The sequence below is a fragment of the Cavia porcellus genome, unplaced genomic scaffold (assembly GCF_034190915.1).
Source record: "Cavia porcellus strain 051 isolate PalLab524CR breed Dunkin Hartley unplaced genomic scaffold, mCavPor4.1 scaffold_53, whole genome shotgun sequence".
Lineage (NCBI taxonomy): Eukaryota > Metazoa > Chordata > Mammalia > Rodentia > Caviidae > Cavia > Cavia porcellus.
In genome coordinates, this window is record NW_026947536.1 from 4,222,029 (window position 1) to 4,232,500 (window position 10,472).

The following is a 10,472-nucleotide window of genomic DNA, read 5'->3' on the forward strand; positions in this document are numbered from 1 at the left end:
AATGACATAGGGAGAGGCTGTCTGGAGAGAGAGGGAGACACACAAACACACACACACACACACACACACACACACACACACACACACACACTCACACACAATTATTGAAAGAGTTTTCGGCATGGTTAGAAGACAGAACATAAAGTAAAGTGGCCTTTATTTTAAGAATGCGGAGAGAGACTCCATGACCTCCTGGGTCTGGCTTTCTCTCTGCTGGACATGTGGTGTGGGCGCACACATGTAGCTTAGGTTTGGGGTGGAGCCTAAGAGGCATTACTGATGCACAGGTAGCCCGTGGGAATTTATTTCACACCACAGGTAAATTGGCTAGGGGTGGGGAAGTTGACCTTCCACATCCCAGCGCTGCAGAGTCCCCTTTTAGGGCAAAATCCTTTCATTTATAATTACTATTAATGTTATTATTTGAATGCTATATACATACGTGTATGTATATAGTACCAGGGAACAAACTCAAGACCTTGTGCTTACCAGGCAAGCACTTGTGCCACTGAGCTAAATTCCTGGCCCTATTATTATTATTATTAAAAAGAAAGAAAACAGCAGAAAGACAGGGGTTTGATTGCAAGAGTACAGACTGTTTTTGGCATTCTTGAAACAGTAGCCTATGGCCTTAGTTCAAGGGGGCTGTCACAGGACACACATTGTGGGTGTGCAGCTACTGTGCCCCCACCTCTGGCAGACCAGTAGGAAGCGGCTCTGAGCAGGATTGAAAATGAACTAACTGATTGGCTTTCTGTGTTTTATCTGTTGAGTCTTTCCTGGGGCTAGGTAGGCCTCTTGCCTGGCGATGGGAGCTGATTTCTATTGAGTGAACCTCTATGAAACTCCACGGGTCCTGGCTGAGGCCTGCAGTGGCCTGAGATGCCAGAGATGCCTCAAAAGGCAAGATGAGTCCACAGTTGAGGACACCTGCCTGGCTCGGACACCCATGAAGTACATAGAGACTGTGGCTGTCGGCCTCTAGTGCATGCAGTCTCACTCCTACCGTCGTCCTGGAGATGAACCGGCTCTCCTAAACTGGCATAACTGGCTACTTGGAGAATTCTTTGAAGTGACTCCCAAGGTCCTGCTCACTGCCCTTCCCCTGGGTGGGGGTGGGGGGACTTTCCTCAGTATCCCCACTCTTTGTTTGCACCCCTATAGGTAGGTAGGGGTGGCCCGGAGAAGCACTTTGTCTTTTGTGTGTGTGTGTGTGTGTGTGTGTGTGGTACTCGGGATTGAATTTAGGCTTGCCAGACAGGTGCTTACACCACTGAGCTAAATCTGCAGGCCGAAGCTCTCTCTTTGTCTTGGCCCTCGTTGTAGCCACAGAGTCGAGAACTCTGTGAGAGGGATTTTACCCCCCTGGAGCCTTAAAATCATACGACTCCGTCTCATTTATTCCGGCCTTCGCCACACACTGGTGTGGGAGATTGGGGATCTAGGTCGGACCACGGTAGCCGGCCTCCTGGTGGGGAGACACATCCCTGCCTTTCACTTTGGGATCTGGTCACATGGGCTAGCCAGAACCTCCGTGGATTCCTGGCTGTCTGTCCTTCCATCTCTCCTGCCCGCCCGTCGGGTGCATGGGCATGCACCACCTATCTGTTGTTTGGGCGGTATGATGTATGTATCTCAGCTCTTGGGCCGTGTCCCTCTGTCTGGCCCTGGTTTGCCGGCCTACCTTTATCTATTTACCTGTGTATGTATGTATGTATGTATGTATGTATGTATGTATGCATGGGTGGATGGATGGATGGATGGATGGGTGGATGTTTTGGTACTGGGAATTAAAACTCAGGACCTTGCATTTGCCATGTAAGCCCTTATGCCGCTGCGCCATATCCCTGGCCCTATTTAGTGATTTGTTTATTTATTTATTATTCATTCATGCTTGTGTTCACTTTTTTTTTTTTTTTTCTTTCTTTTTTGCAATGGACATCAAATTGATGACCTTGTGCTTATCAGGTAAGGGCTTAAGCCACTGAGCTAAATCCCCGGTCCTATATTCAAGTTTTGTCCTGGGAATCAAACTCAGGGCCTCATGCTTGCCAGGCAGGTGCTGTGCTGCAGAGCTATATCCCTGGCCCGTGGCCTTCCTGTCTCTCACTGCCATGGCCTGGCGGGTACCTAGGGGTGTCCCTGGACTTGGCTTTCTGCCATTTATTGATTGATTAATTGATTGGTACTGGGGATTGAACTCACGACCTCGAGTTTGCCAAGCAGGCACTTATGCCGCTGAGCTAAACCTCTGTGGCCCGAGCTAAACCCTCGGCTCTCTGTCTTTTTTTTTTTTTTTTTTTTTCATTTTTACCGGTACCAGGGATCGAACTCACGACCGCCTGCTTGCAAGGCAGGTGCTTATGCCGCTGAGCTAAATCCCCAGCCCCTGCTCTCTGTCTTTTAATACAGTCAGTCACAGGGTCTCTGTGTGTGGTACAGAGTGGCTTGGAATGAATGAATGAATGAATGAATGAATGAGTGAAAGAAAGAAAAAAAGAAAGAAAGAAAGAGAATGAGTGAAAGAAAGAAAGAAAAAGAAAACAAAGATCTCGTATACCTCCTGCCTGTCTCAGCAAACCGCCCCCCCCCACACACACACACTGCAATGATATCGGGTGTGGAGTGCCTTGCCTGGTTTTTGGAGGGATATCTCCACTGCCACGACCTGGTGCTGGGGAATTAGTATTAGTATTAGTACTCGTATTCATATTAGTATTAGTACCAGGGATCATACTCAAGACTTTGGACCTGCCAGGCAGGTGCTGATGTCACTGAGCTTCATCCAGGGCCCTGGGCCTGTGGGGTACTGCACCTTCCTTCCTTCCTTCCTTCCTTCCTTCCTTCCTTCCTTCCTTCCTTCCTTCCTTCCTTCTTCCTTCCTTCCTCCTTGGCCTGTCCTTTACCATTGCCGTGTTTCCTGTGCCCCAGGGTACAGGATCCAACAACATCCCACTCTTCTCCCTACCCCGAGCTGATTTTCAGGGCCTCCTCTGCTCTATTTCTCGGGGCTGAATGTCACTGGGGAGGGGAGAGGAGGGGAAAGAAATACAGCTAGCTTATTTAGTGTAGGAAGGCAGACGGGGCTGGGGGGGAGGGGGGGCGGGGCGGCGGCAGGGGCGGCGGGCCGCGCGGTGTGCGCGAGCGAGGGATCGAGTGCGCGGCGCGGGGGTCACGGGGTCACGGGGGCGGGGCATCGGCATAGGAACCGCTTCTGTGTGTGGTGGCCCCTCCCCCCCTCGGACGCCGCTGCCGGGGGTGGGGAGGGGGCTGTCGCGTCTGCCGAGTGTGCGCCTGCGCAGTGTGCGTGCGTGCGTCTACGTGCGTCCGCGTGGGGGGGGGGGCGGGTTATCTAGGAAGTCGCTCGTTTTTTCGGCTGGATTTTGCTGCCCTCCTGAATGTGTCCTAGAAAGACACAAGAACAAAAACGAAACGAAACGAAACAAAACAAAACAACCGGGGAGAGGGAGGGAAAGGCTTGTAGGGGAGCTCCTCCGCTCACGGCCTCCCAGCCCCCTCATTCCCTCCGGTGCCCGCCTCCTCGCCTCCTCGCTCACCACTCCCACTCCCCGGCCGCCGCCCCCTCCCCTACCGCGCCTCGGGGGCCCGTCTCTCTCCTGGTTCCGGCTTTATCCGGCCCTAGCGCAGTTCCCCTACCCCAGGTCCCGGGCCCCTGGGCCTCTGATCCCGGAACTGCCACTGAGCTGACCTTGCTGTCCCTCTCCCTGCCTCGACCTCGGCCTCGGCTTTGGCCTCCGCCTCCCCCTCCTCCCCTCGCCCACCCTTGCGTCCCCTGCTTTGTGCCCTTGTGTAAAGAATTCGTTCCATGAGACCATACTCATTAGTGAAATAAATCAATCTCGCATGTGTGAATACCGAATAGTTTCCCTAATGTAAATAATGATTCAAATATATAAAAATATGTGGTAATCATGATTCCCCATTAGGTGGCCTTGAAGCCTTATAAAGTTTTCACTCATTAATTAGAAAGGCTTTATTCTGGGCTTCTTGATATGAAAATATTTGAAGCTAGAGTATATGAAGTTTTACCCAAATATTTCAAGGAAAAAGACACTATGGTAACTACTATTAAGTCAGGTTATAAGGTGGTGAAGTACTAGGTTATTGAAACAGTCATGCTGTGACCTCTATTGTTATATTGTTATGTCCTGTTTTATCTCAATCTCCCCCTTATTGTTTCAAAAAAAATTATTTAGTCATTTCTTATGTTTGTCTTAATTAAAGAAAAAATTCAAAAAAATTAGGATATATAAATAGTAACTCTTTTCGATTTCCTATTAACTTGTTTTGAAGTCCTGTAGTACTCCCACGATCTTGTTTTGACTGATTAGACTCTGTTCCATTCTATATGATAGTATCAAGTTTGAAGACATAGGCAAGTACTTTGAAGACAATAAGATTCACTAAGATACCCATTCTGGTTTGACTATTGTCTTCTTTGGAAGTCCTGTAATGTTTACAATGCCTAAGTTTTATTGGTCTTGTTCTCTACTGTTTTGTCCAACTTTATAATATCTAATAAGATAGACAATTCTTTTTAAGGAAACAAGGGACAACGTTGATAACCATTGTTGATAAACTTGTACTCTGTTCTACACCATGTGCTATGTCTATCCTTGGTATTGACTGACAGCTTTGTTTTGCCATATTTGAATGTATTCTCCCCCCCCCCCCAAAGAAAGTAATAAGCACTAAGGAGTAATAAAATACAAGATGTGTAAATTTTGTTGTAAAAAAGAGAGGGAAAAAAAAAAAAAAACAGAAAAAGAGCTCTAACGGATATAACAGCAAGTGTGTTTGGGGGTGTTAAATAGCTGACTTTATCAATGTTTTTGGAACATTGAACACAGCTGTTTGCAGTCTCCCTGTTTGAATGTCCACCTTGTGTTATTTGATACTGTGATTTGAGGAACTATTTTCAAGAAGATAGTGTGTAATCTACTAGCAGGTAATTTCTTACTGTTATGTTTTTTTTGTTTTGTTTTGTTTTGTTTTGTTTTGTAGTTCTGTATTGCGTGTACCCTTACGCCGCTTTGGTTTGTTTTGTGTTTTTCTCTTTTTCCTCTTAAATTAAAAAAAAAAAAAAAAAAAAAAAGAATTCGTTCCAGACACAAAGGTGGATGTAAAGTGATCTACGTAGAATGCTTTTGTAAAGTGGAGGATCCAAATGGATTTAGGCCTGTGTGAGAGAGAAGGTGGGGTGGGTGTTGCCGCGGAGGCCTCTCTGCCTTCAGTGAAAGCCTTGAGTGAAAGGTGATGGGGGTGGGGAGATTTAAAGGGCCTGTGTTAAAACACAGAGAGAGACAGACACAGACTCACACGTGTGTTGTTTTACACACAGCAGTTACTCCTGAAGATAGACACACATAGATATATATCTAATAAATTCACTGTGTAACATTGTTTCTTCATTTTAAACATTTACTTTTCGTTGTTTTGTTTTGTTTTTGGCAGATACGTTAGTTGAGAGACCCAAAGGGGTCCAGCGCGAGGAGGCAAGTGCCCCGAGGACCTTGAGTCCTATTGGATCAGCTGATAGGATAGGATGGGTCTGAACTCTGGGGCCTTGGCCTCAGAGGGCAGGCAGTGGTCCCCTGCGCAGTCAGGGCATGGTGTGTGTGTGTGTGTGGGGGGGGGGGCTTCTTTTTTTTTTTTTTTTTTTTTTTTGTGGTTCTCTCTGTTCTCTCCCTGTCCTGATTATAGAATACTAAGGAAACACTTTTTAATTAAAGAGTCAGGAGAACTATCTGGAGCAATGGATACCTTTGGTAGGTTTTGTTTTGTTGTTGTTGCTGCTGTTGTTGTTTTGTTCTTTTAATGACCAGAGTTAAGTGGGTAATAAACATGTCTTTAAACAAAATCTGCCCCTCTGTTGAATCAGGGTCTATTTTTTTTTTAAGGGAACAAAACAAAACAGTGTAAGGGTACAAGTAATACAGGACTTAAAAACACACACTTGCAGTTGTATAAATCAGGATCTATGGATCCATGTTTCATGAGTGCCTCTGATAAATGACCTAAGAAGTCAGAGCGGTTTTCACCTTTCTTTAGAGACGTACTTGACAATGTAAAATAACTAGAAGGCTTGGATTTTATCCTCCTCAGACCTTCAAGAATACACGTCTGGAAAAGTGTCTCTTGTTCTCATCTCTTACATTGTTGTCAGGCCACTCGGGGTCTTGGTTGGGAACCAACCAAGATTGTGCACCGTTGGGAATTGGTGGTTCCCCTGCCTCTCTGTCTTCTGGTCTTCTAAAGTGAACGGTATGATACTCATCTCTCATGTCCAAATGCAATAGCGACTTGTAACACTGCCTGTCTCTCACTAGAAGTCATTGACGTTCAGAGTGACATTGCATCTTCCCAGCCTAGCTTCTATGGATCTGAGCAAATCCTTGAAAGACATTGAGGTACTTATCAGGGTCACCTGAAGATTTTCCTAGCTGTAGATATAATTTGCTGTAAGTCGCCGAGATATATATATATATCGAGAGAGAGAGAGAGAGAGAGAGAGAGAGAGAGAGAGAGAGAGCACAACCACTGTAGCATGTGTCTTTATTTATACGCTTCCGAGAAGTACAACGTCAACCTCAACCCCACTTTGTAGCGATTTGTTTGCCGGGCTGGCCTGAGCCCCTTGGCCCTTTGCCTCCTTGGGGCTGCAGCAGCTTGTTCAGGTGGCTTGTTTTGGACTCTCTGTGTTTCCTGGGCAGGCAGGTGGGCAGGCGGGCAGGCACCAGGCACCAGGCAGGCAGGCAGGCAGGCAGGCAGGCAGGCAAACAGACCTCGCTTTAGCTGTCGTACCCCCCCCCCCCCGGGTGATTGATCTATCTCCGGATTCAAAGGCTCCCTCCACCCTGCCTGCACGCGCACTCACTCGCCTACTCCTTTCCGCGGTCCCCCCTCCCCCCTTGGAGGCCAGGGGACCCCGCCGATTGGGCCCCTTAGGGTGATTTTGAACATCCTGCTCTTCCAGCTCAGAGACCTCTGGTGATCTCGCTGGTGTTTGAGGTCGTTGTGGGGCTCCACCTGGTGGTGGCTTTGCTATGATGTCGCGCTCGTAGTCAGCAGCTGGAGCGCAAAGGGCTGACGTGTGGCCTTGGCGACGGGGACAGAGTCCCAGGAGGTCCGCCTGCTAGGCGAGACTGCAGCGGTCGTGCCTGAGCTGAGCCGGCGGGCGCGCTGTGCGGAGATTGGATCGGCAGGGCTATGTGAGAGGTGACTGTTGCCGCCTTTCCGCGGCCGGTCGCGGCTAGCCGGGGGGTGTGTGGGTGACCCGAGCCGGTCGACCAGCACACCCTCCTGCTTCTCGGCGGCCCTCCGGCCGGCCACCGAGACGCAAGGAGGGAAGAGATGTGTTCCCTCCATCCCGGCAGGCAGCCGGCTGGGCCGGCTCGTGGAAGGGAGTGTGTGGCCAGCTCGGCCGGGTCACCGGTGCCTGTGTTCCTCTTTGCTCTTCTCCGGACTCCTTGCGGGGTCCCCGCCTTGTCCTGGCTGCAGCGCGAGGGGCCGTGCAGGGCTGTTGGGCTTTGCCCCCGGTGGTTGGAAGTCTGGATCTGGATCGTTGTGATTCCCCAAGTGTGAGCTCGCGAGCTCGCGGACTGGCCGGGGCCGGGGCCGGGGCCGGGGCCGGGGCCGGGGCCGGGGCCGGGGCCGGGACCACCCGCCCGTGGAGGTTGTCGGGGCCTCGGCCTCGAGCCCGAGTGGGTCCTGGTGTTTGGAGGGGCGGGCGGGGACCTACCTGTCTCAGTCAGCGACTAAGTCCGAGTTAGGCTCGAGGATCGGCGGGGTTCGCCCGCCCGGGGAGGGTGCCCGGCCTCCGGGCCCCAGTGGGGACCCAGTGGACCCCAGTGGCCATAGGGCTCGGCCCATTGCCCGTTTCCCCAAGGAAGGCCCAGGTGAGAGGGTCTCGTGCTGTCCCCCGCGCCAGCAGGTGGCTCGGGGAGGGCGCTGATGGAGGGCTGGCTTGGTCCAGCGTCCCTGCGCCCTGTCCCGCCCCCCCACCCCCCCCCCCCCGCGGTCGACCAGTTGGCCCTGGGTGCTCCGCCGTCTGCAGCATTGGGGTCGTCTGAGGGGCCAGGTCCCCGGCGCCTTGCTTTGGAGGGCGGGTGTGATCAGGGGATTGTCCCCTCTGTCATGTGTCACAGATCTTTTGGCTAGAGGTGGGCGTTTTGTGTCTGCAGGTATATGCTGACACGCTGTCTTTCAGTGGTTGCCGCTGCTGCAAAGACGAGGGGATTTGGGCTCCCGGATGGCGAGTTGGGGCTCTGGGTTTGCTGGCCGTCCCGTGGTACTTGGAACCCTGCTTCTCTCGCCCCTGAGCTGTCCGCCCTGGGGCCCGTGCGCCGGCTCTTGGACATCCGAGTGTGGCCTCCCCTGACTCGGTGCCGCCTCCGGTCTCTAGCACCCGAGGGTGGCGGGGATGGCGGCAGGGGCCCTCTGCCCCTGTGTGCTCCTCGTCGCGGGCACCGAGTGCGGTCTGAGACGACCCTCGAGTGTGGCTCCGTGCCTTTCTGCGTGTCAGGCGTTCCCCTGGGTCGTTGTCGGCCGCTGGCGGTGTTGGGGGTTGTGGCACTGGCGAGGCTGAAAGCGGGCTCTTCTCTGACTGTCCTTGCCAGGCCTACCCTCCCCGCGGTCCTGTCTCTTCCCCTCCCCTTTCATTGTGACCGATGTGGTGAATGAGCGCTCTCCTGGGCCGGGCCTAAGCCGCGCCAGGCGAGGGACGGACATTCATGGCGAATGGGACCGCTCTTCTCGTTCTGCCTGCGGGCCCCTCGTCTCTCTACCCCGCCTCTCGGTGGTGCGTGGAAGGCAGGGGTGCGGAATCCGGCCCGACCTCGCTTCCCCTCCCGCTCGCCCTTGTGGTGTTGTCGCCCGGGGGGGGGGGGGTGGGTCGTGGTCGCTTGACGCGATGGAACTCTCCTCGCTTGCCCCTTCGGGGGGCGTCTGCGGCGTGGGTGGAGTCCTCCCCCACGGTGGGGAGAGGGGCTCGCCCCGCCACTACGCTGCGCGCCGCGCCCTACGGCACGCGAGCGTGCCTCGGCCTCCTGCGGTGCTCCTGGAGCGTTCCCGGCTTGTCTGTCCAGGTGCACGAGGCTGAGGGTCGGTGCCGTACCCGTGTCCCGGTGCCTCTGTTCTGAGCCGCCTGCCGTCGTTGGCGTGCTAAACCTCGCTTTGGGGGTTTTTCTGGCTGTGCCGGGAAACCGCCCGGGGATCGAGTCGGTAGGGAAGAGGAGGCTCTTGCGCCTCATGCACCCTCCCCCCCGCCCTGGGGGAGGGGTGTTGGGCGTGTGGGTTTCCCTCCCCTCCCCAGCGGCGTCCTCTCGTTCGTCCCGGCGCGATGAGAGGAGGTGTGGGTGAGATCGCCTGCTGGGGGTGGGGCTGAGCGCGCGCCCGCGTGTGTTTACCTCCTCTGGGGGGCCCCCGCGGGCGTGTGAGCGATCGTGGTTGGGCCGGCCTGCCGTCTGCCTTTCCTCTCCTCTCTTTGCGGGAGGTTTGAGGGCCGTTCTGCCGTTGCCGCCCGGCACGGCCAGACGCTGGATTGTGGGGGAGCCCGGCCCGTGGTGGCGGGTGGCGGGCTCCCCTGCCGGCCCCGGCCGCGTACGCTCGAGACGCTTGTTGTGCCCGACCCTCTGCCTGTACCGCAGATCCCCCCCAAGCCTGGCTTTGTCTCCTCGACGGTTTCCCTTCGCGCTCCGACGGGGGTCCGCTCGGGGCCGGGTGCGGCCCGCCCTCAGTGAGAAGAGTCTTCTCCAGCGATCCGAGAGAAGGGTGTGCCTCGTGACGGTGGCCACCCGCGTTTGTCTCCTTTCTCAGCCTCGCGCGGTAGCCGCCGACGTCGCTGCGTCGTAGCCGTCGGTCGGTGCGTGTCTGGGCGAGAGCTGCCCTCCTTCCCCAAGCTCTGCCGTGGTGGGGTGGAAGGAGGGGTCCGCCGGTCCCCGCGGTGGGGGTCGTGCGCCCGCTCTTTGCCTCTGGCTGTGGCCCGCGCCTCCCCCCTCCGAGTCGGGGGAGGGTCCCGCTGGGCCCGGGGCCGGCGCCCGGTGCGTGTGTTGTGAGGAGGGGGGACGGTTCGCCGCGCGTGAGCGCGCGCGCGTGTGGCTTCGTCCCCCCCGCCGGTGGAGGCGAACCCCGTGTGTGTGGAGGGTGCGCGGGGCCCGTTCCCCCGGACCCTCCCTCCCCGTGCCCGCCGTGAGCTTGGATACCCGCGTCCGCCTCACTCTTGTCGTCGTCCGGTCCCCGTTGCCGCGTCCGGCGGCGACGGCGGTGCCTGTGTGGGCACGGGGCCGGTCCGCCTCGCCTCCCCTCCCTCCCCGCCGCGGGAGCGTTCCGTCGGTGTTGCCGGTCCTCTGACTCGGGGTGACGGTCGGTGCCCGTGCGGTCGGGTGGCTGTGAGGCGGTGGGAGGCCGTCTTGGCGTGCTCGGATGTCTCTCCCGTGGCTGTGAGAGGAGTC

At 55.0% G+C, this 10,472-nt stretch overlaps 1 long non-coding RNA gene across 1 annotated transcript; it reads right to left on the reverse strand.

Annotated features, from left to right (window-relative positions):
- Positions 1 to 6,559: 6,559 nt before the first annotated feature.
- Positions 6,560 to 8,005, reverse strand: LOC134475083 (uncharacterized). Its single transcript, XR_010046043.1, has 2 exons — positions 7,007 to 8,005; positions 6,560 to 6,726 (listed from the first exon to the last, which is right to left on the reverse strand). It is a non-coding gene; the product is annotated as an uncharacterized LOC134475083 (long non-coding RNA).
- Between the last annotated feature and the right edge of the window lie 2,467 nt (positions 8,006 to 10,472).